The 23,026-nt window shown below is 40.5% G+C and overlaps 1 long non-coding RNA gene across 1 annotated transcript in view; it reads right to left on the bottom strand.

Moving 5' to 3' along the window:
* Window positions 1–350: 350 nt before the first annotated feature.
* Window positions 351–23,026, bottom strand: part of LOC108429697 — a 42,753-nt gene continuing 20,077 nt past the window's right edge. Inside the window, exons 4-5 of the long non-coding RNA XR_001858024.2 lie at window positions 647–753; window positions 351–562 (exon numbers count right to left, since the gene is read on the bottom strand). This is a non-coding gene — a long non-coding RNA (uncharacterized LOC108429697). The remainder of the gene's footprint in view (window positions 563–646; window positions 754–23,026) is intronic.

The following is a 23,026-nucleotide window of genomic DNA, read 5'->3' as shown; positions in this document are numbered from 1 at the left end:
AAACCAAAAACTATTTAGGAATCTTTACTGTTAAGACTGAAATGATCCAAATATGCATATTAGTCTATTTTTTATATGGGAGTTTTATATGGGAGTCACACTGTGAACTAAATACAGTTCGATTCTACTATAACATCTTATTGTATTGCTAAAAAAAATAAACCGTTAATTTGTTTTCTATGGCAATTCATTTCTTGTTACTCATGGTCTCAGCAGATACTGTGGGACTTTAGACTTTGATCAAAAATGCAAACTAAAAAAGCAAAATGAGAGCTGGAGTACCAAATATATATGTGGTGCAAAAACCTCAAAGCACATTGCATCATAAAAATCAATGCAGATAGTCAAACTCGCACTGCATTTTTCTTTTTATTTTCTCATTAGGTTAACTGAGATAATCTGTGGTTAGAATGCTAAAATGAAAAAATAAAAATATCTACACTAGAACATTACTGACATACACTGTTCTCAATGCAAGACAATCACACTGCCGTTCAGTGTTCTCTTCAGCGTCGTACATCCAAAGCACCTAGGCGGCTAGACCCAGAAGCTTTCAGTAGTCCTGGAAAAACAGAATTTAACCAGGCATCAGAAGGAAACTTTTCATATCAAAACTTCTTTCAAAGATTTGGTACGCTGGACTAACCTAAGTGTGGGGGAGGAGCACGGGTGTTTCCAACATTGCACTTGATGGATGGAATTTTGAGAAATGGCAGTCCAGTTGCAGTCCAGTCCTCTGACTCAGCCTCGAGCCTGGAATGCAGATGAATGACAAGTCAAAACACTATCACGAGAAGACAAATAGAAGCGATTACATTAGCAAGGAAAAGTGTGGAGAAAAATCATGTACGAGGGCCAGGTTGAGGCACTCGATATCAGAAGCGAAGCCTTTTGTTCCACTTTGTAATTTCTACAAAGGCTTATGTCTTATCTTAGAGCGTGTATACAGTTTCATGCTTATCTCTCATTGATTTGACTCTGGTAGAGATTGATGAAAGCACAGGTGGCTGATCAGCACTTATGTTTGAAAAATCCTCCGTGTTCGTTTAGTCTGCCTTTGAGGATCAACCGGCTGGGCATGTTTAGAAGGAAATTCTTTATGCTGAAAGGCCGCAATCATGATAGATAAGGAAAAATGAAGCTAACTGCATGGCAAGATCCAACCATATAGGTCCACAGCTATATATTTTAATATCAGTATGTTGTTTGATATTTATGATATGCACAATACAGGAGTGGGAGAACAAAAAAAACAATACGTCACTGCATTTTGGGTTTAGGAATAGAATTGATGCACAGACACATATAAATATGTCTTTAAACATTGGCATTGTTAATACATAAAGTACATAAATACATAAAATACTGACATATGCATCGACAACTTCTATAATCTTCTATAATTTTCATGCATTACCAAAATGCATTCTGTCTTAAAACACAATATTTTGCTGTTTCTTTAAAGTAACATCAAGGCTCCTGTCAATGGAGGCCTTAAGAAAGGTCAGAATAGTGAATAACACACTCATGGTACACTCAAAGTGTCCACTTGCACTTTTTCTTGCACACCGCGCTGGATCTTTCTGCTCACCACATGTGGGCATTTCTTATGGAAATGAAGGAACCAACATAACATTTCTGGAGCAGTGCACAATCTGATATGCTGTTTGATGTTACACAGGAGCCTGCAATGACAATAAAATACTGACATATGCCTTGACAACTTTTATCATTTTCATAATCCCTCAGACATCCACTCATGCTGGAGAGTCAGCTCACTCAATAACACTATGAGTTTAATTTTAGACAGCTCCTATAGCAAGCAACTTACAAGCTCCACATGATCTAAATTTTGCATTCCCGCTCAAACCATGTGAACATTATTCAGTCAAATGTCTTTCCTCTAAATCCTCACTGTCAAGAGATAGCTAGAGTAGTTGGTCTGGTTTATGATCTCAGCCTTCTCAGCCACATCTTTAAGAATCCATCCTTGGTTACTGGTACTTTGAATGGTTGAATCAGATAATCAAGTACCAATGCACCCCCCTAATGTTGTATTTGGCATACTTAGCAGACCACATATCTTCAGAAAATATCTTCATGGCTCAAGTATCATGATAATATCATATCGTCTGTCCTTCCCACCTTTAACCAAATGTCTAAACTTTAAAACATTGTTGTATATCTCATGTTGAAAAATTAAATACATTTAAACTGAGACTCCAAAAAATAACATCAATGAACCAAACAAAAATCACTTTTTTAAACAAAAATAATAAATATATTTTGTTTAAGTCAATAAACACTTTTTTTCTTCATGCTTTCTGCTTCACAAGTATAGTATGGTCACTGGTAAAAGTAGGACTGATACAGCTGTGGACATGTTAATAATAACTTTGGTTGTCACTGTAATATACACAAGACCTCTTCTGCGAAGGACAGTTAATGTACACTGATCAAAGTGCCTGAAGTGGTGCATAATGTTATCCACTCTCCTCCCACGTTCTCTCTAGAGAGAGAGAGATCAGTCACCAGGGCAATGTTTGTGTGCATCCTACATAGTAACACTCTTACCAAGTACTTAACAAAGTAGCTTCTGCTCTGGGGAATGCGGGCTGGAATATGACTGGCATGGAATATGGGTTGGCATGAGCTTGAGCTAATCAACCTCTCTTAGAACATCTTCTTTATCTGTTTCGATGGACAGTAAGTAGATGCTTGGGTATAAATAACTCCCTCTGGACTCTGTCAATCTTATCAACTGGTTTAGCATTTTGTTTGGTGCGCTGTCTGAATCTGGTCAAGGCTATTTTGACAAGCTTCTGTTAACTGTACATGTCTAGTGGGCTGACTAAGTAACCTAAAAAAGAAAACCAAACAAGCAAACATGTCGTCTTTCAAATGTAAGTTATTGATAGATTAATCAGTTATTCAGTAGTTTTAACAAACATGCTATTGTATGCAATGCATATTAAGTAGTATGCCTTATTCAGATCTACCCTTATAGGACCCAAAAAAGAAATTTTCAGCTGTTGTCCACCACTGTAAGTGAATCCTTCGCAGGTGGATTGAAGTCACTAAATGCCTCTTATTGATAAAACTTGAAGAGTTCATCTTGACAACAGCTTCATCCTCTTGTGTGCAACAGATATCAATCCAGCGACACAGACATGGGAAAACATTAGCTGGGTTTCAGTCCGACAAGGTGAAAAATGGAAGCTCACAGCCCATGATAGTTCCACTCTAGTAAACTATTGATTCTGTCACTGGGTGACCAGAAAACAGTGGATTCACAAGGGATCTGATGGCACTCTCCCTGGTCCACAGAGGCATGAAAAAATGGCTGTCATTCTCAAACATAACTTCCAAAGTGTGAGGAGCTGGCCACAGGAACCATTGATGGAGCTGATGAGATGTTCTTAAACTGAGATAATGGTCTGGGATGGATGAACTGGACATCCCAGGACAACTCTCACTTCTGCAAGCAACACACAAATACAGACTCTGAAAGCTTTGAGTACTGGTTGACTTGATTCACTCCCTAGGCTTTAAGTAAAGATTAGCAAAATGCATGAAGAGGTGGTGGGGACAGGTGCAGTCAAGCAGAGGAGCCGCCAACATATCAGAAATCAATACACAAGGTAGCTCTGCTTAACAATGCCAGGTGTGACCATGTTTCCATCAAGGGTTCACTGAATCTTATGGTGAGGTGTTATTCTCATGTCTCCCAAACTTTGTGGCCCTACTACAATGTAACGTCCTCATGTGACACAGGACTTGATCTTCGTTAAAGAACTCTGGATAAGCTTGTCAGTTGAAAGGTGGGTTTCATAGTCAAGGCAACACAATGCCGATAACTGTACATATTCTTTACTTTCAGCATACCAATGTTAATCTTGTCAACAATATTTTTTAATATTGTCAAAATATAACAAGATGAAAAATCCACTCCATGACAATATAAAAACTATTCAATGTACTGATGTACTGATGTCCTTACAAATAAAATTTACACTGTCATGATTATTCTGCTTCATTCAATTAATCTAATCAATCTAATTACAGACAGTCACTCATCACTGGCAGAAAGCTCAATAGGAGAACATCACAGCAATGTTACTATTTTGGCATTAGCACCCCTATGGAATTTTAAATGTTATGTTAGCTCCAGGGTAGTGGTGGAGTATGTTCACCTTCCTACACCTGGTTTGATGCTACTTACACCAGGTTTAGCTCTAACCCTAACCCTAACTCGACACTTGAAGTTTGTAGTACCGATTCAAGTAATAGTCTGTATGTTGTACTTTTACAGTGAAACATTGAAATTAAAGCCTGTAACAATATGATTGGAGGAACCTCCTCCAGCCCAGCCTAACCATATCCACAAAGGACTGGTGGGGCTTCAGGTTTTTATTCCAAACAAGCAGGACAGCACATGAGAAACTGTTTAAAGACTGAGACCAAGTGATAAAACAACTACAGGGTGGGCCATTTATATGGATACACCCAAATAAAATGGGAATGGTTGGTGATATTAACATCCTGTTTGTGGCACATTAGTATATGGGAGGGGGAAAACTTTTCAAGATGGGTGGTGACCATGGTGGCCATTTTGAAGTCAGCCATTTTGGATCCAACTTTAGTTTTTTCAATGGGAAGAGGGTCATGTGACACATCAAACTCATTGAGAATTTTACAAGAAAAACAACGGTGTGCTTGGTTTTAACGTAACTTTATTGTTTCATGAGTTATTTACGAGTTTCTGACCACTTATAAAATGTGTTCAAAGTGCTGCCCATTGTGTTGGATTGTCAATGCAACCCTCTTCTCCCACTCTTCACACACTGACAGCAACAACACAGAAGAAACGCTAGCACAGGCTTCCAGTATCCGTAGTTTCAGGTGCTGCACATATCGTATCATCACAGCATAGACAATTGCCTTCAGATGACCCCAAAGATAAAAGTCTAAGGGGGTCTGATCGGGAGACCTTGGGGGCCATTCAACTGGCCCACGACGACCAATCCACTTTGGAAGCTGGCACGTTCCCTGAGTTTTTCCAGCAAGATGGTGCACCACCACATTATGGGTGTCAGGTCCGAGCATTCCTAGATGAACAGTTTCCTGGAAAGTGGATTGGTCGTCGTGGGCCAGTTGAATGGCCCCCAAGGTCTCCCGATCTGACCCCCTTAGACTTTTAACTCATGAAAGAATAAAGATACGTTAAAACCAAGCACACCATTGTTTTTCTTGTTTGATGTGTCACATGACCCTCTTCCCATTGAAAAAACTAAAGTTGGATCCAAAATGGCCGACTTCAAAATGGCCACCATGGTCACCACCCATCTTGAAAAGTTTTCCCCCTCCCATATAATAATGTGCCACAAACAGAAAGTTAATATCACCAACCATTCCCATTTTATTTGAGTGTATCCATATAAATAACCCACCCTGTATAATCAAGTGTGCTCCTGCTTGTCTGGAACAAAAACCTGCAGGTACAATGGCCTTTTGTGGACAAGACTGGACACACCTGTGTTAGCCTGTTAGCTGGCAATGCAAGTACTAAGTACTGCCTTAGTGGATTGTTTGCAGTTACCAGAGCTGTTTGGCTGGTTAACTAATGTTCATTTCCTGCATTGATTGGGTTATTGGGAAAGTGGTTATTGGGAAAGTATGTTGGGTTAGTAAAATGTAAAATTCATGGGTTGTAGCAGAAAATATGCACAACTGTGTGACAAAATCATAGTTTTTTTTTTGACTGTATCTGTCACTGCAGCACATTCACACAAACATATATATATATATATATATACACACACACACACACTGTATATAGATGTATGTATATATACACACATACATACATACATATATATAACCATAAATAAAAGGGAACACTCAAATAACACATCCTAGATCTGAATGAATGAAATATTCTCATTGAATACTTTGTTCTGTACAAAGTTGAATGTGCTGACAACAAAATCACACAAAAATCATCAATGGAAAGCAAATTTATTAACCAATGGAGGCCTGGATTTGGAGTCACACACAAAAATAAAGTGGAAAAACACACTACAGGCTGATCCAACTTTGATGTAATGTCCTTAAAACAAGTCAAAATGAGGCTCAGTATTGTGTGTGGCCTCCACGTGCCTGTATGACCTCCCTACTACGCCTGGGCATGCTCTTGATGAGGTGGCAGTTGGTCTCCTGAGGGATCTCCTCTCAGACCTGGACTAAAGCATCCGCCAACTCCTGGACAGTCTGTGGTGCAATGTGGCATTGGTGGATGGAGCGAGACATGATGTCCCAGATGTGCGCAGTCGGATTCAGGTCTGGGGAACGGGCGGGCCAATCCATAGCTTCAATACCTTCATCTTGCAGGAACTGCTGACACACTCCAGCCACATGAGGTCTAGCATTGTCCTGCATTAGGAGGAACCCCAATGTGCAGACACATGCACATTTGTGGCCTGCTGGAGGTCATTTTGCAGGGCTCTGGCAGTGCTCCTCCTGTTCCTCCTTGCACAAAGGCGGAGGTAGCGGTCCTGCTGCTGGGTTGTTGCCCTCCTACAGCCTCCTCCACATCTCCTGGTGTACTGGCCTGTCTCCTGGTAGCGCTTCCAGCCTCTGGACACTACGCTGACAGACACAGCAAATCTTCTTGCCACAGCTCGCATTGATGTGCCATCCTGGATGAGCTGCACTACCTGAGCCACTTGTGTGGGTTGTAGAGTCCGTCTCATGCTACCACGAGTGTGAAAGCACCATAAACATTCAAAAGTGACCAAAACATCAGCCAGAAAGCATAGGTACTGAGAAGTGGTCTGTGGTCCCCACCTGCAGAACCACTCCTTTATTGAGTGTGTCTTGCTAATTGCCAATAATTTCCACCTGTTGTCTATTCCATTTGCACAACAGCATGTGAAATTGATTGTCAATCAGTGTTGCTTCCTAAGTGGACAGTTTGATTTCACAGAAGTTTGATTTACTTGGAGTTATATTATGTTGTTTAAGTGTTCCCTTTATTTTTTTGAGCATTGGGGATGACAAGTAACCAGATAACTGACTTTTCAGTTGTTTCTTGGCCAACTTAGTGTCGTCATTGTATAAGTGATTCATGCACATCAGAGCTAATAAAAGATCTAAGGTTGCATCCAGATGTGGTTAAATATGGAGTCTGTTGCTATTGTCTCTTAGCACGAGGACTGAAGAATTGTCAATGCCTGTAAAGCAGAACATCATAAGAGTGAAAAAAATAACATAATCAATCAGAGACATAGCTAAAGCCTTTGGTGCACTGCTATAGAGGAGGAATGCACTGGTGAGCTTATCAATAGCAACCAATCTAGCTAAAGACTTTAGGAATGGACAACCAAAGAATGCTTTGGTTCAGGAATAAAGCCTGTAAAACAGATTAACAACACTATTCCGGATGTTGGCATATATGTATCAAAGACTGCCAAGATCACAGCTTGTTAAAAGTGCATTTGAAAGACTGTACAGCTTCACAACAAAGTTTTATGAAAAAAATTAGACAAAGCCCAAATTATAACATAGAAACAGAATATGTGGAGGAAAGAAAAGAAATTATACATTAATCAAAGCATGCCACTTGCAATTGCAAAACACATATGACACAGGCATGTATGGCTCCTAATGGAAGAGGCTCACTTGTTTTTTATTCGTGTTGTGGTTTTCAGTAGCAGCAGCAAAATGAATTCTTAGCAGTACAGACTAATCCTAACTGTTCAGATCCATCCAAATGCCTCATATGTTAAAGAACGTCAATGAGGGTGGAAGACACCCAGCATCTGGTGTCTATGGGTCACAGATGTGAGGGAGACATATATTGCAAAGGACTTAAATACTGAACATTACAGATTTATCATGTTAATTGTTTTAATTGCATACAGTACTGCAAATGTCCCCCCTATATATTTTTTTTCCAGTCAAAACAACAAGTTATTCATTTTCGAGCAGGTATTTCTGAGAAGACTACATACAAGCTAATCCATATCTTCTAAAAAGGATGTGTAGCTGTCAAGTAGGAGTTACTGAAAAAAGGAAAGAAAAAAGAAGGAGAAAACTTGCAAACTGAACTAAGAACCTGCTGGTGGTCTCAAAGTAGAAATAGCGATAACATGACATTATCATTATCATGATACAGTTTATCATCATGACAAACAGTACTCTTTTCTGAGCATCTGGTGGATATCATCAGCACAGAACACTGAACAACTGCATGTTTCATTATAAAAAGTGAATAATTAGTCTTGCTTGGATTCAAAACTTCACAGTATGTAAAATGTTGAATAAAAATAATTTTTGATGGCTGTTTTTAAACATGGCACTATTAGTGCATCTGTGTTAAAATATCGTAATACGCATTGTGTATTGTGTAAATGTTTTTAAATATTTTGATATGATTTTTTTTTTTTTTGCCATATTGCCCACCCCTACCTCTAGCCACCCCAGAGCCCACATTACAGGGATTACTTGAATTGTGTGAAGCAGAAAATGCAAACAGCTTCTAGGTACTTTGGAGTATGCAAAACATCCATGCAAATCTCTTAAAAAACTGAAAGTTATGGAAAGTTATGGAAGCTGTAATAAAAGCAAAGTTTGGACACACTAGATACTGAAAAACTAATATTAAAGTTAGCTGTTGAGGCTTCTGTTTAATTTACTCTTAAATATACTTTCTGCTTTTGTTCTTGAAACTGAAAATTTAATGGTTGTTTTGACTGCAAAGGGTGGTCTCTGACTTCTGCACAGTACTATGTTGCCTCTTAAAAAGTGAGAACTATAAAATATAAAAGTATAGATAATAGAATATAATAGAAGTATAACATTTTAATGTGTTATATTTCAAATCCAATTTGATGACATAATGAGCAAGAACAACAACAACTGTGCCACTGTCCAATTATTAACACATTGCAGTGAACTTCCATTACACCTGTCTGAGACCTAAGATGACAGAGGTGCTTGCAGAATCAAGAGCAGATTACTGCTAACCTGGCAATGAATATTTAAAATATATTGAGAGAGTTAGTGAGAAGTCTTTGTTTCTGCCTGCAGAGCTAAATAATACAACTATTTTCCCCAAGAATTAAAGGAAGTAAAAAAAAAATCATGAAGAGCTCATGAGAACTCATCAGTAACTCAACACAAGTAACACTTCCTGATTCAGTGGGGGGCTGGTTTCTATAGCACTGGAGGTAACCTACTTAAAATCTGTTTGAGTAGTTTTATGCAAATCCTTTACAAATGTACACGTCTGGTTCATGCATGTTCAGTTTTTCAGCACTTATGCTCCAAAAACATGGTCCTCACTAGAGCTGTGTAGATGAGAAGAACTTTCCATTAACCCTGCCTCATTATACCACACTGATCTCTACCCCTACGCAAACTGGCTGACTAGGGCCAGCAGGATGGTTATATTTCCTTTTATAATGAAAATACTCAGTAGGTCATCCTGAGAGAAAAGCTCTCATTGGGCAGGTCACGGAAAGAGAGGGGGGTTGAGTCAAAGGTCAAACTAACATCAAGATACATAGTGACACTGCAGGTCATATGGTGGGCCACAAGGAGACAGCCGCACCAGAGACAAGGCGATTAGTATGCCTCATTATCAGAGCTTTGGGCACACACAGAAGTGGAGGCTGCTGGGGATGTATAAAGAAGGTCAGCATGGCATTGCCTAAAGGCAAAGTGCAAGCCACACAGATAAGACCCACCTTGCTCGGAATTTGTCCGACAGAATTCCTTTTCTGCTCTTTCCATTGTGTAAACATAGGGAGTGTGCATTCCAAGTAATTTTATTATATTCAAGTACCTGAAAGAGTTCATGAACAAATGTCTGATTAATGGCAAAGAAGGAAAAAAATGCCAAAAAAGTAAAAATAAATAAACTGATTTTGGCTGGAAAAAATTTACATTTTTAGGTGACAATACCGGCTGTGCAAAAATTATCAGAGGAAATGCATTTCTTTATTATTCAAAAACAACCAAAGAAAACTGGTAGTTTTTTGTGTCATATGAGTAACATAATGGAGACGAGCTAATTAAAAATATATCAAAACTAAAAATACAGTCAGTACAACACTGGATACTGATGGAGACTCACTGTCATCTACATGCATTTTTCTTCTCTTAAGTGGACGATGTGGCAACATGTCAGTTCGTTAGAGAAATATATTTAACTGTTTCTGGACCCCGCGGCCCTATTTGGACTAAGCGGTTAACAACGATGATGATGATGATGATGATGTTTTTGGACCTAACATCAGCCTAGCCCAATAAAAGCCATAACATATTTACTCACAAATACATTTTACAGTTCCGTTAAAACAAAATCAGTGATTCACTAATTTGTTAATCTGTGTATTTCCTTTTATCCTATCATGAAATGCAATAAATACTCAAACAGTGATTAAGTATTTGAATACTTGCATGTTGAATGTTTTATCAACTCCTCAAGTACCCGAGTACTTCCCTAGTAACCTACATATACTGCTTTACAATGGAGTAAAAGCTGTGTGCTCAGATTATGAGGACTGAAAATGGAACATGATCACAGAAGGTACCCAAAAGGATATGAAACACATAAGCTAATTAGGATTTAGGAAAACACTGTCAAAAACAGACAAGAAGGACAACATACCAGTTAATGACATAATAAACTGTACAATGGAGATGATGTCTCAGCCTTTCAAACAGAAGTAATTGGACGGAAAAGTAAACTGTATCTCTCTTCTTGTCCTGTTTTACCCAAAGCTATTAATCTCCACCCTATTCCCACACACATATACACACACACAGCAGACAGTCTGCATGGCACCAGACAGCAGTGAACAGTCGAGCGGGATGTGTGAGAGCCCCCTGCTGCCTAGAGGCGGGCAAAAGGAGGAAACAAACCCTTGCTAATGGAGACATGACATGCTCACCAGGGCGGAAACTCAAACAAACGATTAATGGGCCATGGACCCTTCAGCATAGCATCCCTCCCTCCCCCTCCTTCCCATTCTACTATGCCTCCCTTTCCCTCTCATCTTCCACACACTGTTGTTGGTTGACGCTGGCATCTCTGGGCTCGAGTCACTGTAGAGACACGGCATATTTCTGGCTCCCCCTCCCCCACTCAACACAAGCATTACCCCTCCCCAAGCTCCACATGCCTAGAGGACCCCAAAGCAAAGTCAACCAAAAGCAGCCTCAAAGGATGACAGCCATGCAACCCCACACAAATAGGTGCTATTCCATTTTGAAATAACATTAAATTATCCAGTCGGACATTTTGTTTAAAAGCTGTCGCTGCATATCCACATTTGTCAAATTTATTACTTACTATTTGTATTAACCATTCCAATTTGCAATCAACCAAAATATGAAAGAACAACCATTCCCAACAAGAATATGTGTTATCCAAGAACAGAGAAGACCTCACATGACCCAACATGAAATCGGTTTACATGGCTATTCAGTGTGGACCAATCAGAGAAGAGTATTGTCATCTCTCTCTTTACGCACATGTGCATGGGAGTGAGAAAGACCAAACGAAGGGGACACAGCAGAGGTGACGTCAAGTCACGCTACATAGATGCTGCATGGTATAAAAGCAAGAACCACTCTACATCGAAGACAGAAATCTCCTGGAATCTCTTCCAAGCTCCAGAAGCTCAAAGTCGCTTCAGTACGCTCGGGTGGAGGCTGTGACCTAATGAAGCAGTAGTGGCACAGCCCAAATGGGATTAGAGTGGGGTTATTGGGCCACAGCTTACCCCCACCCCCAACCCCATCAAGACAGAGGTCCTACTACAAGACAGTCATCCTTCAAAAGCAGTTCTCGAATCAGTTCTGTTTTTAAAACAACCATGGCATAGATTGAGCAAGCAGAGGGAGAGGCTGATCCAAATGCAGCACTTCGGGGCAAGTTCAACTAGAGTGCACAGCACAGATCCCAGCCAAGTGCATCCTCTGACTCCGTTGGCAACTACCGTATATAGCCATGTATGATGTCACTACCTAAGCTGAACTCATTGAGATTTCACTGTAATTCCCACTATGCATGTTTCTTTTTTTCAGTAATCCACAGACCTTGACTCTTTTTATAAATCTCTCTTTGATGGGCTGGGGCGATGCTGGTGCTGATGGGGCTCACATACACTCATCCTGATGGCTTGCAGTGTTTCTCGAAATAAGAAGACTAAAGTCAAACATGCATTCAACTCATTCCAGAACACTGTTGTAGCTGTTTCTGCATAAGTGCTGTTAGAATGAGACATCAGGCAAGGGAATTGGTTTGGAAGCTAGCTCAGTCCTACAAAGGTTTTAGCCTCATGCAATCTTAGAGCAAGATCTGTTAGAGCGGTATCCCATTGTCTAGAGGGCAGAGCGTCTCTGAACCAGTAGCCGCCGCCACCATCACCGCCGTCAAAGGGCCGTGAAAGGGGGGAGCCCTCGAGCTCATGTGTTTTGATTAGCAGGTAATGATCTTTGATCTAATGCGCTGACTGGGAAAGTGCGGCTCCGATTGAATTCCGGTGGATGCTTGGCCGACCTGGAGCCAGTGTCACTTCTCATTAGGGCTGCCGACTCCGTGACCCCCCATCCGCCCAGCCGGGGTCCCTTCTCTCAGCTGGAGAGCCCTGCGTAATGATATCAATAGCAGCAGGGGTGCAATGAATACAAATCCGCGTGCAGAATGTTTGGACAAGAATCCGCTCCCGGAGCCCCCCCACTAACCAGTGCTCTCTTGTTCTCCTTCTCCCACCACCCCCGACAAACAGCAGCAGTGATTATCAAACTCCCCCCAGTGGTGATCCGGTCAAAAAACAAGTGCAGTGTTACAACCTCTGGATGACCCCTCTTAAAGGAGGACGCTTATTTTTGAGGTATGAACAGGAATGTAGTGAAAAGCTCATACATAGCACATTGGGCCATTAATATGATGAAAAAATGTTAAAAGTTATCCATCAAGCATGCCAACCAAGTGACTGCAACAGTGATTATGCTTCTTTTCTGAGAAATCTTAGACAATTCATTGTTCAGAGTCAACCCTTCCCAACACAGTATACCAATATGCTTCATTAAAAAGGCCAGCTAAACCTGGGATACACTGTCTACACCCACCATCACCTAACACACCATCTAGTGTGAGAGCTAACACAGTGGGAATTTGATTTCCGTCTCTGGTATTGACACAGCCGTTTGGGAACCTAGCCAAAGATGCCAGTAACAAAAGCATGTTCACAGACCAGCCGAACTGACCCCCAATTAAAATGTGATGGTAAAGAATCTTTTGCGTCTCTGTATCCATGTTAATAGCACTGGAAATTCCATAAAATGACTAACGAGTAAAGCCATAAAATCACAAGCACATATTACAGCACACACTACAAAAACCAATGGCACTAGATTCAAGTTAATTCATATGCATATTCCTATTAATATTTTAGAATATTTTAGTTTTATAGTGAGAATGAACTTGTATGTCTTCAAAGGTTTTTCTTATATGTAATGCTGTTATCAACAACAATAGTGGTAAATCTTAAAAAAAAAAAAGTTTGCCTTACAAAAATTCCACGTACCTGTCCATGAATGTGCTTTAAATTTTTTTCAGGCTTGAAGTTTATCTCAAAACAATCGTTAAACAGTGTCTTTTTTTTTTATTTCCTGTAATAACTTTCTGCGATCAGCATCTACTAAAACCTCACCTTAGCACTCCTCCGGCCTCCAAGTTTTAGTGTCATTTGTAAGCTGTGCAATAACATGTCTATAGTCATCTTTTCTGTGGAATTTTGTTCAGAATATCATGAGAATACTAACTTGTGGACCCAGTATCATGAATCAAACTGTGATCTGAGTGTCTCATCACACCCTTAATAATTAAATAAAAAGAGCACTCTAAACTTACTGTATTCTGCATTTCAGCACAAGTTCAAAAGTCATTTTAAAAGTAGCCTAATTAGACGACAATTAATACCTATTAAAATTACAACATTGTCTCTACAGGGCTGGTGACCAATTTTTATATGTATGTGCAGGTGGCACCCGTGGGCTGGAGGTTAGGGAAATGGCCCTGTGACCGGAAGGTCACCAGTTCGATCCCCAGCGCCGACAGTCAATGACTGAGGTGTGCTTGAGCCAGACACCTAACCTCCAATTGTTCCCTGGGTGCCGTGGATAGGGCTGCCCACTTCCAGGCAAGTGTGCTCACTGCCCCCCTAGTGTGTATGTGGTGTTTCACTTCATGGATGGGTTAAACACAGAGGTGAAGTTTCCCTGTTTGTGGGATTAAAAAGTGTCATTTAACGTTTTATATATATAATGACCATTCTTCCAGAAGATGTTGATGTTGGACGAGAAGGCCTGGCTCGCAGTCTCTGCTCCAATTCATCCCAAAGGTGTTCTATCAGGTTGAGGTCAGCACTCTGTACAGGCCAGTCAAATTCTTCCACACCAAACTCACTCATCCATGTCTTTATGGACCTTGATTTGTTGTTTGGTACGCAGTCATGTTGAAACAGAAAGGGGCCATCCCCAAACTGTTCCCACAAAGTGTGGAGCACGAAGTTGTCCAAAATCTCTTGGTCTGCTGAACCATTAAGAGTTCCTTTCACTGGTGCTAAGGGGCTGAGGCCAACTCCTGGAGAAAAAAAAAACGCACACCATAATCCCCCCTCCACCAAACTTTACACTTAGCACAATGCAGTCATACAAGTACCACCAAACCAAGACATGTCCATCGGATTTCCAGACAGAAAAGTGTGATTTGTCACTCCAGAGAACTTTCCTGCTCTAGAGTCCAGTGGCAGCACCTTACACCACTGCATTCGATGTTTTACATTGCACTTGGTGATGCAAGGCTTGGATGCAGCTGCCCGGCCTTGGAAATCCATTTCATGAAGCTCTCTGAACATTGTTGTTGAACTAATCTGAAGATCACATGAAGTTTGGAGGTCTTTAGTGATTGACTCTGCAGAAAGAATGATTGTAGAAGCAGGCTGCATGCCTAGGTGCTAGGTTTTATACACCTGTGGCCATGGAAGTGACTGGAACACCTGAATACAATGATTGGGATGGGTCAGTGAATTCTTTTGGCAATATAGTGTGTGTGTGTGTGTGTGTGTGTGTGTGTGTATACATATATATATATATATATATATATATATATATATATATATATATATATATATATATATACTGCTCAAAAAAATCAAGGGAACACTCAAATAACACATCCTAGATCTGAATGAATGAAATATTCTCATTGAAAAGTTGAATGTGCTGACAACAAAATCACACAAATCATCAATGGAAATCAAATTTATTAACCAATGGAGGCCTGGATTTGGAGTCACACACAAAATTTAAGTGGAAAAACACACGACAGGCTGATCCAACTTTGATGTAATGTCCTTAAAAAAAGTCAAAATGAGGCTCAGTATTGTGTGTGGCCTCCACATGCCTGTGTGACCTCCCTACAATGCCTGGGCATGCTCCTGATGAGGTGGCGGATGGTCTCCTGAGGGATCTCCTCCCAGACCTGGACTAAAGCATCCGCCAACTCCTGGACAGTCTGTGGTGCAACGTGACGTTGGTGGATGGAGCGAGACATGATGTCCCAGATGTGCTCAATCGGATTCAGGTCTGGGGAACGGGCGGGCCAGTCCATAGCTTCAATACCTTCATCTTGCAGGAACTGCTGACACACTCCAGCCACATGAGGTCTAGCATTGTCCTGCATTAGAAGGAACCCAGGGCCAACCGCGCCAGCATATGGTCTCACAAGGGGTCTGAGGATCTCATCTCGGTACCTAATGGCAGTCAGGCTACCTCTGGCGAGCACATGGAGGGCTGTGTGGCCCTCCAAAGATATGCCACCCCACACCATTACTGACCCACTGCCAAACCGGTCATGATGAAGGATGTTGCAGGCAGCAGATCGCTCTCCACGGCGTCTCCAGACTCTGTCACATCTGTCACATGTGCTCAGTGTGAACCTGCTTTCATCAGTGAAGAGCACAGGACGCCAGTGGCGAATTTGCTAATCCTGATGTTCTCTGGCAAATGCCAAGCGTCCTGCACAGTGTTGGGCTGTGAGCACAACCCTCATCTGTGGACGTCGGGCCCTCATACCATCCTCATGGAGTCGGTTTCTAACCGTTTGTGCAGACACATGCACATTTGTGGCCTGCTGGAGGTCATTTTGCAGGACTCTGGCAGTGCTCCTCCTGTTCCTCCTTGCACAAAGGCGGAGGTAGCGGTCCTGCTGCTGCCCTCCTACGGCCTCCTCCATATCTCCTGGAGTACTGGCCTGTCTCCTGGTAGCGCCTCCAGCCTCTGGACACTACGCTGACAGACACAGCAAACCTTCTTGCCACAGCTCGCATTGATGTTGTAGGGGCTACTACTCGCGACTGGAGCGAATCCGCAATGGACAGGCTTTAAGTCACTCAACGGGGTCTAGCTCTTTAAGAGACTCGAGGGGGGAGGCACTAGTTGGTTTTACTTCAGTTGTTGTTTTGGAAGCGAGTTGTGAGTTTCGTTTTTGTCTCGTTAAATTAAAGTTTTCCCTCTGCGGGATTCTCCACTAACTTGAGCCTCCTTACTTCACGACCCGCTTCAATGTGCCATCCTGGATGAGCAGCACTACTTGCAGCACTACTTGAGCCATTTGTGTGGGTTGTAGAGTGCATCTCATGTTACCACAAGTGTGAAAGCACCACCAACATTCAAAAGTGACCAAAACATCAGCCAGGAAGCATAGGTACTGAGAAATGGTCTGTGGTCCCCACCTGCAGAACCACTCCTTTATTGAGTGTGTCTTGCTAATTGCCAATAAGTTCCACCTGTTGTCTATTCCATTTGCACAACAGCATGTGAAATTGATTGTCAATCAGTGTTGCTTCCTAAGTGGACAGTTTGATTTCACAGAAGTTTGATTTACTTGGAGTTATATTATGTTGTTTAAGTGTTCCCTTTATTTTTTTGAGCAGTATATATATATATATATATATATATATATATATATATATATATATATATATATACACACACAAAGCATTAATAACAGAACTGCTCTTCAAGTCTACTGAATCTTGAGTCGACAAGAGCTTTAATGTGCAGATGAATCAAGAACATTTCACTCAGGCACTCCATTATACCATCTAGTCAAGCAGGCTAGCTTCCAAAAATATGTCTGGATGTTCTCTTACAGACAACTGCCAAAGAAGACTTGCTCACCACACATCTACCAAGCTGCTTCTGGCTTGTGGCCTGTCATCAGTACATAAGGTGAAGTTGAGACGCAACTTGTAAATAAGCAAACCAGCTAACTATTAACTCCTCTGTGCCACTTGTACAGTCACTTACCATATGTGGAATGGTGCTAAATTCTCACCACTCCATATGAATGAGGTGAAATGTTAACCTCATTACAAGCTTGCCCGAATGCGTAATTACCAGTCATAACTCATCACACACTGTGCGATACAATGTGACTTGTAGTAAGTAAACAAGGGGGTATAAAAATACCAGTAACATGACACTGACACTAACATTTTAGTCTGTCTACTCATTCACTTACACAAAATAGGACATGCACTAATATGGAATTTGCAGGAAAAAAACAAAATATAAAAATGGCAACGCATGAACATTTGTAAAATGTGAAAATTGGAACTACATTAGAAAACATCAATTTATTCTCAGGCTATAAATGCAGTAAAATTAATACAATTTAGATTTTTAAGTCATTTTTAATGCCACCTAAATATTCTGCTTTTCAAAAGTACAATAAATACCACATTTTACACTTGTTCTAAATACCGGTCAACTCCAAACATTTGTCTAATGACATTCCACCAATTTTTTTTCAGAATAAACTCAGATGTCTTTACAGTGGTGCTGATAGGAACCAACGGTCTTGATGTCTACAACATAAACCCACATGTCTTCTAGATTTATATAAGTAATGCTGATAATGGTGAAATAGTGGTAATTCTGGGGGGAAATGAGGACCATTTTGGGTTATAATTACATGCATCTCTATTTCATGAATGAATGAATACAGTTTAGACCAAAACTTTCTAGAAAAAATATCATAAAACAATATACCAGACATCAGCATATTTATTACCATTTCAAGCAAACTGCTTTCTATAAAGGAGCTTTTAGAAGTATAAAACTCTTCAAATCTTGGTTCCTTATAACACTGTGAACCACTCCAAAATGAAGACTGCAAGCCAGGCCTTCTCATCCAACATTAGTGTCTGACTTCACAAATGGAGAATGGCCAAAAATTCCCTTAAACACACTCCTAACCCTTGTGGAAAGCCTTCCCAGAAGAGTTGAAGCTGTTATAGCTGCAAAGGGTAGGGCTACATCATATTAAACCCTACAGATTAAGAATGAGATCTCACTCAATTTCATATGTGTGTGAGGCAGACAAGCGAATACTTTTGGCAATATAGTGTGCATGAAATGTGCCTTGATGCAACACAAGTTTGTGAAACAAGATGATATTGTACTCCATCTCAGAAACGAGTTCCATAACTTGAATGGCGTGTGCATAATACCGGCCGCATCACAGCATATTTTGTGCTCTGTCATCTCGCATATGTACATCTGTCTAAACAGATTAAACACTGTTTAAACAGTGTTTTTCTGATGGTAAACATTCTTTCAGACTATGTTAGAGTCTCGTGCCTATGTCTTGTGTTGCCACTGCAGAAGAAAGTCTTTCAACAACACTTCTTTTGAGACCCTAACACAAACTTACCTGTAATATCTCTAGCCAATTTTGCATGATCTTCCCTCATACTGAAGAGAAGCACATTTTGTTTTTACCTCGCGCAAGACCCATAAACTGCACATTTAGGCTTGTACATCAGTTTTATATATAACACGCGGGCAGAATGCATCCAATTTCCATCTTAAATAGGCACAACAGGCTTAGTACAATGGGCCATTAGTCTTCTCACAAAATTAAATCCATCAGATTTTAACATTCGCACAGATGGCTGAAGGGAAAAAGACTGCAGGCACAATGGCAAACATGGGCACTGAAATATGATTTCCATTAAAAATTGAACAGCATGTGTAGCCGCTTAGAAAGCCCTATTTGACATGTACAGGGGTGCAAGGATCCCATCTCCACAAACCTCACACTCAGTTCTTCCTCAAATCCATTTTTTTTTCACTGAAGTACATCTCAAGTGCATTAGCATAAAGCTGGCACAAATTATCCCTTTTACTAGAGATGCTGCATACCGTCCCCTACTCCTGAAAACACACACATGCTCAGGTAAGACTGCATACACTGCTCTAGCTAAACACTAGGCCAGACGTCCATACAAAAATGCAAAATGGCCCACAATTCGCCTACATTTGTTTGATTTACTAAGACTGCAGCTCATCAGTTAGTGGGCAGGGTTACACGCAGGGCTATGTGCAAACTGCTCACAGCCCTGCTCACTAACTGCTCACTTTTTAGGTGCAGGATTAAAGGCAGTGAACTAGTTGAGCCGTCAACAAGTTTGAAGACAAATCAGAAAATATATGTTAAATGGTGAGAACATAAATAATAATGCTAATAGTGCTAATAAATGAAGTTTTCCCTGACCAAAACATTCCACATGAGTGATAGTACTCCGGTTAAAAAAAAAAAAAAGGTTATAAAATCAATAGCATGAATGGTGCCTGCATATTGAGCCCGCATCATGGCATTTGTACATTTGGTCTCAATTGTTTGACTAGTGCTGTTCTGATGATAACAGCTTTTTAGCACAAGCTTGAAGTTCAGGCCTCTGTCTAACCACTGTGTTTGTTGCCATTGTTAAAGGAAGTGCTTGGTTTAAAAGGCAGAGGATAAAGTGTCACAAATCCAACCACTACTAACTGCTCCAACTTTTAGTAAATTTCCCTCCATGTTTTGTGTAGCTTTTTATCAAATGCATAAGCACGATGAAGGAAAATGCCATTTTGCATTTACTTGCATATGGCCCACAAATTGCTCATTAAGGCTTGTGCATCGGTTTTGTACATAACAGAGGGACAGAATGCATCCCATCTGCACCTGAAACTGCTTGAAAAGATGCAGTATATTAGGCCCTCAATCTTCAACAGAAGAATCGCTGCAATATCTAAATTTACTATAGTCATGTTTCTCCACGGGGGCGTTTTTATTTTAAGGATCATGTAAAATAAACAGACCTATAAAAGTGAGACGTTCAACATTATAAAAGAATATTTTTCATGAAAGCCTGCCATTCACAAAGCACTACAAATGTATTCTTTCATTTTCATCCAAGGGACACTCTGGGCCAAAATTAAAAAATATGTAACCATCCTTAAATCCTTACATGTTTACGAATCTGTTGTAAACATGCTTATTTGCCTCCTGCATTGCTGCCACTGTGGTCACTGGAGAGAGATTTTCCAGTTTAAAGACTAGGAAAACCTTCACCTAATGACATATATTGAAGGTGGGACTATACTTCTGAAAAACTAAAGCTGTTTTTTGGGCAAATTTTTGTTGGGTGAGCTGTATTTCCTGCTAGCTAATAAAAGCAGAAGGAAGGCACATCATTACAATTACCCCTAGGAAGCTGAATATAATGTGTAACTTGGCAAAGAAGGAGATGCAACAGCATAGTGCTTTTAAGGGAAGGCCATTTTATTGAACACGCAGCAGAAGAACACCACTGGTCAGCGCTATGGTATGGCTGGAATAGCAAGTAGGTCTACACACATCTACAGGATGATAAGCAGCACTGCACAACTACCCCTTGACCCAGCACAGAATAGCCCAATGAGAACATACGTACAGTGCCTAAGCCACAGCAACTTGTCACGATTTACGTCTCTCTTATTTTGTGACTGGCACTCTCTCAGGGGGGCTGTTGGCCAAGCTTTTTGCATGTCCACAGCCAAACGAGCCAGTAGCAGGATACAACAAAATTAGAGCAGCTGTATAAATTGTCCTGTCTTCAAATCATGTGTGGATTACTTAAAGCACACAAATTACTTGTCAGATAAGGAGGACAGCAACCTAAAAGCTACAACTAGTAAACTACATGGCTCTCTAGATACAGTATGTTACCTTAGCTTGGCTCCTTGGTAGAAGTGCATATATTTTTAACTGAATAAATGTGGAATTGTTGTTTTCCTAATGATTTTGTTTGATGATTGAGGTAACAGATACACTAATGCTGCCTTGGGTGTATTTATTAGCCTAGATCGTTGGGTGGCATTGGTCAACACTGCTTGACACCACATGCATTCCAAATGTTTGCATGATGTATTTGAGTAATGCATGCTGCGTATTGTAGTAAGAGAACACTATGCTATTTAGGCACCTTTATTTAAAACAAAAAAAAAGTACAGTAAATCAATTCAGAGCTATATAAGCATGACAGCTTTATTGACAAACTCATGGTGGCATAAAGCCTATGACGAGCACTTCAACGTAAGCAGTTACCACAAAGCAAAACCAAAAAATGCTGTATAATGCCATTATCAGTGATCCATTAGTGCCTTTGAAGTGGTTGGGGCAGGAGTTCTCATCCATTACATTACAGGCCAGAGTTTGGGTCCTGTCAGTGGAGAAGGCCGTCTGCCGTGGATGCCTGTTCTTTGTCTCCCATCATGCCGCTCTCCAGCTTCACCACACTTCTAACTCTCTCCCCAGACTCCCACTAACGCAAGCCACAGAGCTCACTGAGTAACTCGCTGCAGATTTTCAGTTTTCTTTTTCTATGCTTTTTATCGCTCCTCTGGGCTCGTCCTTACCAGATTCTCTCTGCCCCTCTTCGTTTGCTTTGTTCTGGCCAAGTCTGGAACACAATAACTCAAAAGCTGCCAGTGCGTTGTGTCTGAGGAATAGATATAGGAACACGCTGGGAATAGGCCTTGAGATTCAAAATGCCATGCTATAACTATAAAGAGGTTTTAAGTATCTAATGGTCAGTGATACAAATATTATACTTACATTATACTATGCTTTGCAATCTGATGATAAAACAATTACAGCAGCAAGTCAGGTGAACATGGTCTCCATTAATGAAGTCCCACTGATAATATTGCTACACTCTTAAAAAAGATGGTTCTTTAAAGGGCTCTTTAGAAAAAACAATGGTTCTACATAGAACCATGAACAAAGAACCATTTGTCTGCTTACAGTGTTCTTTGCAAAATGAAACTTCTTCAGATTGATGGAGAATGTGCTGTATAAGGTTCTACTGAAAGAGCTTCTGTATAGCACCATAATAGATAATCAAGCTTGTAACAACAGAACAACAGAAGGCCAATACCACTTTTTATCCTCCCGATACCAATACCAAGACAAATACAGATACCTGATCCTTGAGTAGTATATAATGGTCCCAAAAAGAGCTAATGAGAGTGATGCCGTAGAAGGACCACTTTTGTTTCCTCAAAGGGCCTTTAAGAGGAGATGCAAAAATGTGAAGAACTGTTTTAAAGCTTGAGCTCTCCACATAACGCAAAAGATTCATACCAATAAAATGTTTTTCATAGAACCGTTCATCCAAACCAACTACTTACATACCACATCTACGCCATCTTCACCAAGTCAGATTTTTGGAGCTGATGATGAACCAATACAATAGCAGCAAATCTTACAAACACTGTGTCAATTAATAAAAATCCAACTGATCAAACTGATACACACTTAAAAAAAAAGTGGAGTGACTTAAACCCTCATTTTTCAAGATGTGCCCTCTTTTTGGGAGCTCAAAAATGCATTTGTGCCTCCCTAGTGCCCACAGTGTCCTCTTTTTAAAAAATAATAATAATATGGCCACTTTAAAAATGAGCTCTTCAGAGCAGTACAATAGAAAAGCCACTTTGGCTTCTTCAAAGGACATTTCAGCAGTAATGCAGGAGCATGAAGAAACTGTTTTAAAGTTTAACAAACCTCCACATAACATATCAATGAAAGGTTTTTCCTAGAACCATGCACTCTAGCCAATAACCATTTAGCCAGCGA

Source organism: Pygocentrus nattereri, chromosome 23, assembly GCF_015220715.1.
Source record: "Pygocentrus nattereri isolate fPygNat1 chromosome 23, fPygNat1.pri, whole genome shotgun sequence".
In the NCBI taxonomy this organism is placed as follows: domain Eukaryota; kingdom Metazoa; phylum Chordata; class Actinopteri; order Characiformes; family Serrasalmidae; genus Pygocentrus; species Pygocentrus nattereri.
This window is presented reverse-complemented; position numbering and strand designations above follow the sequence as displayed.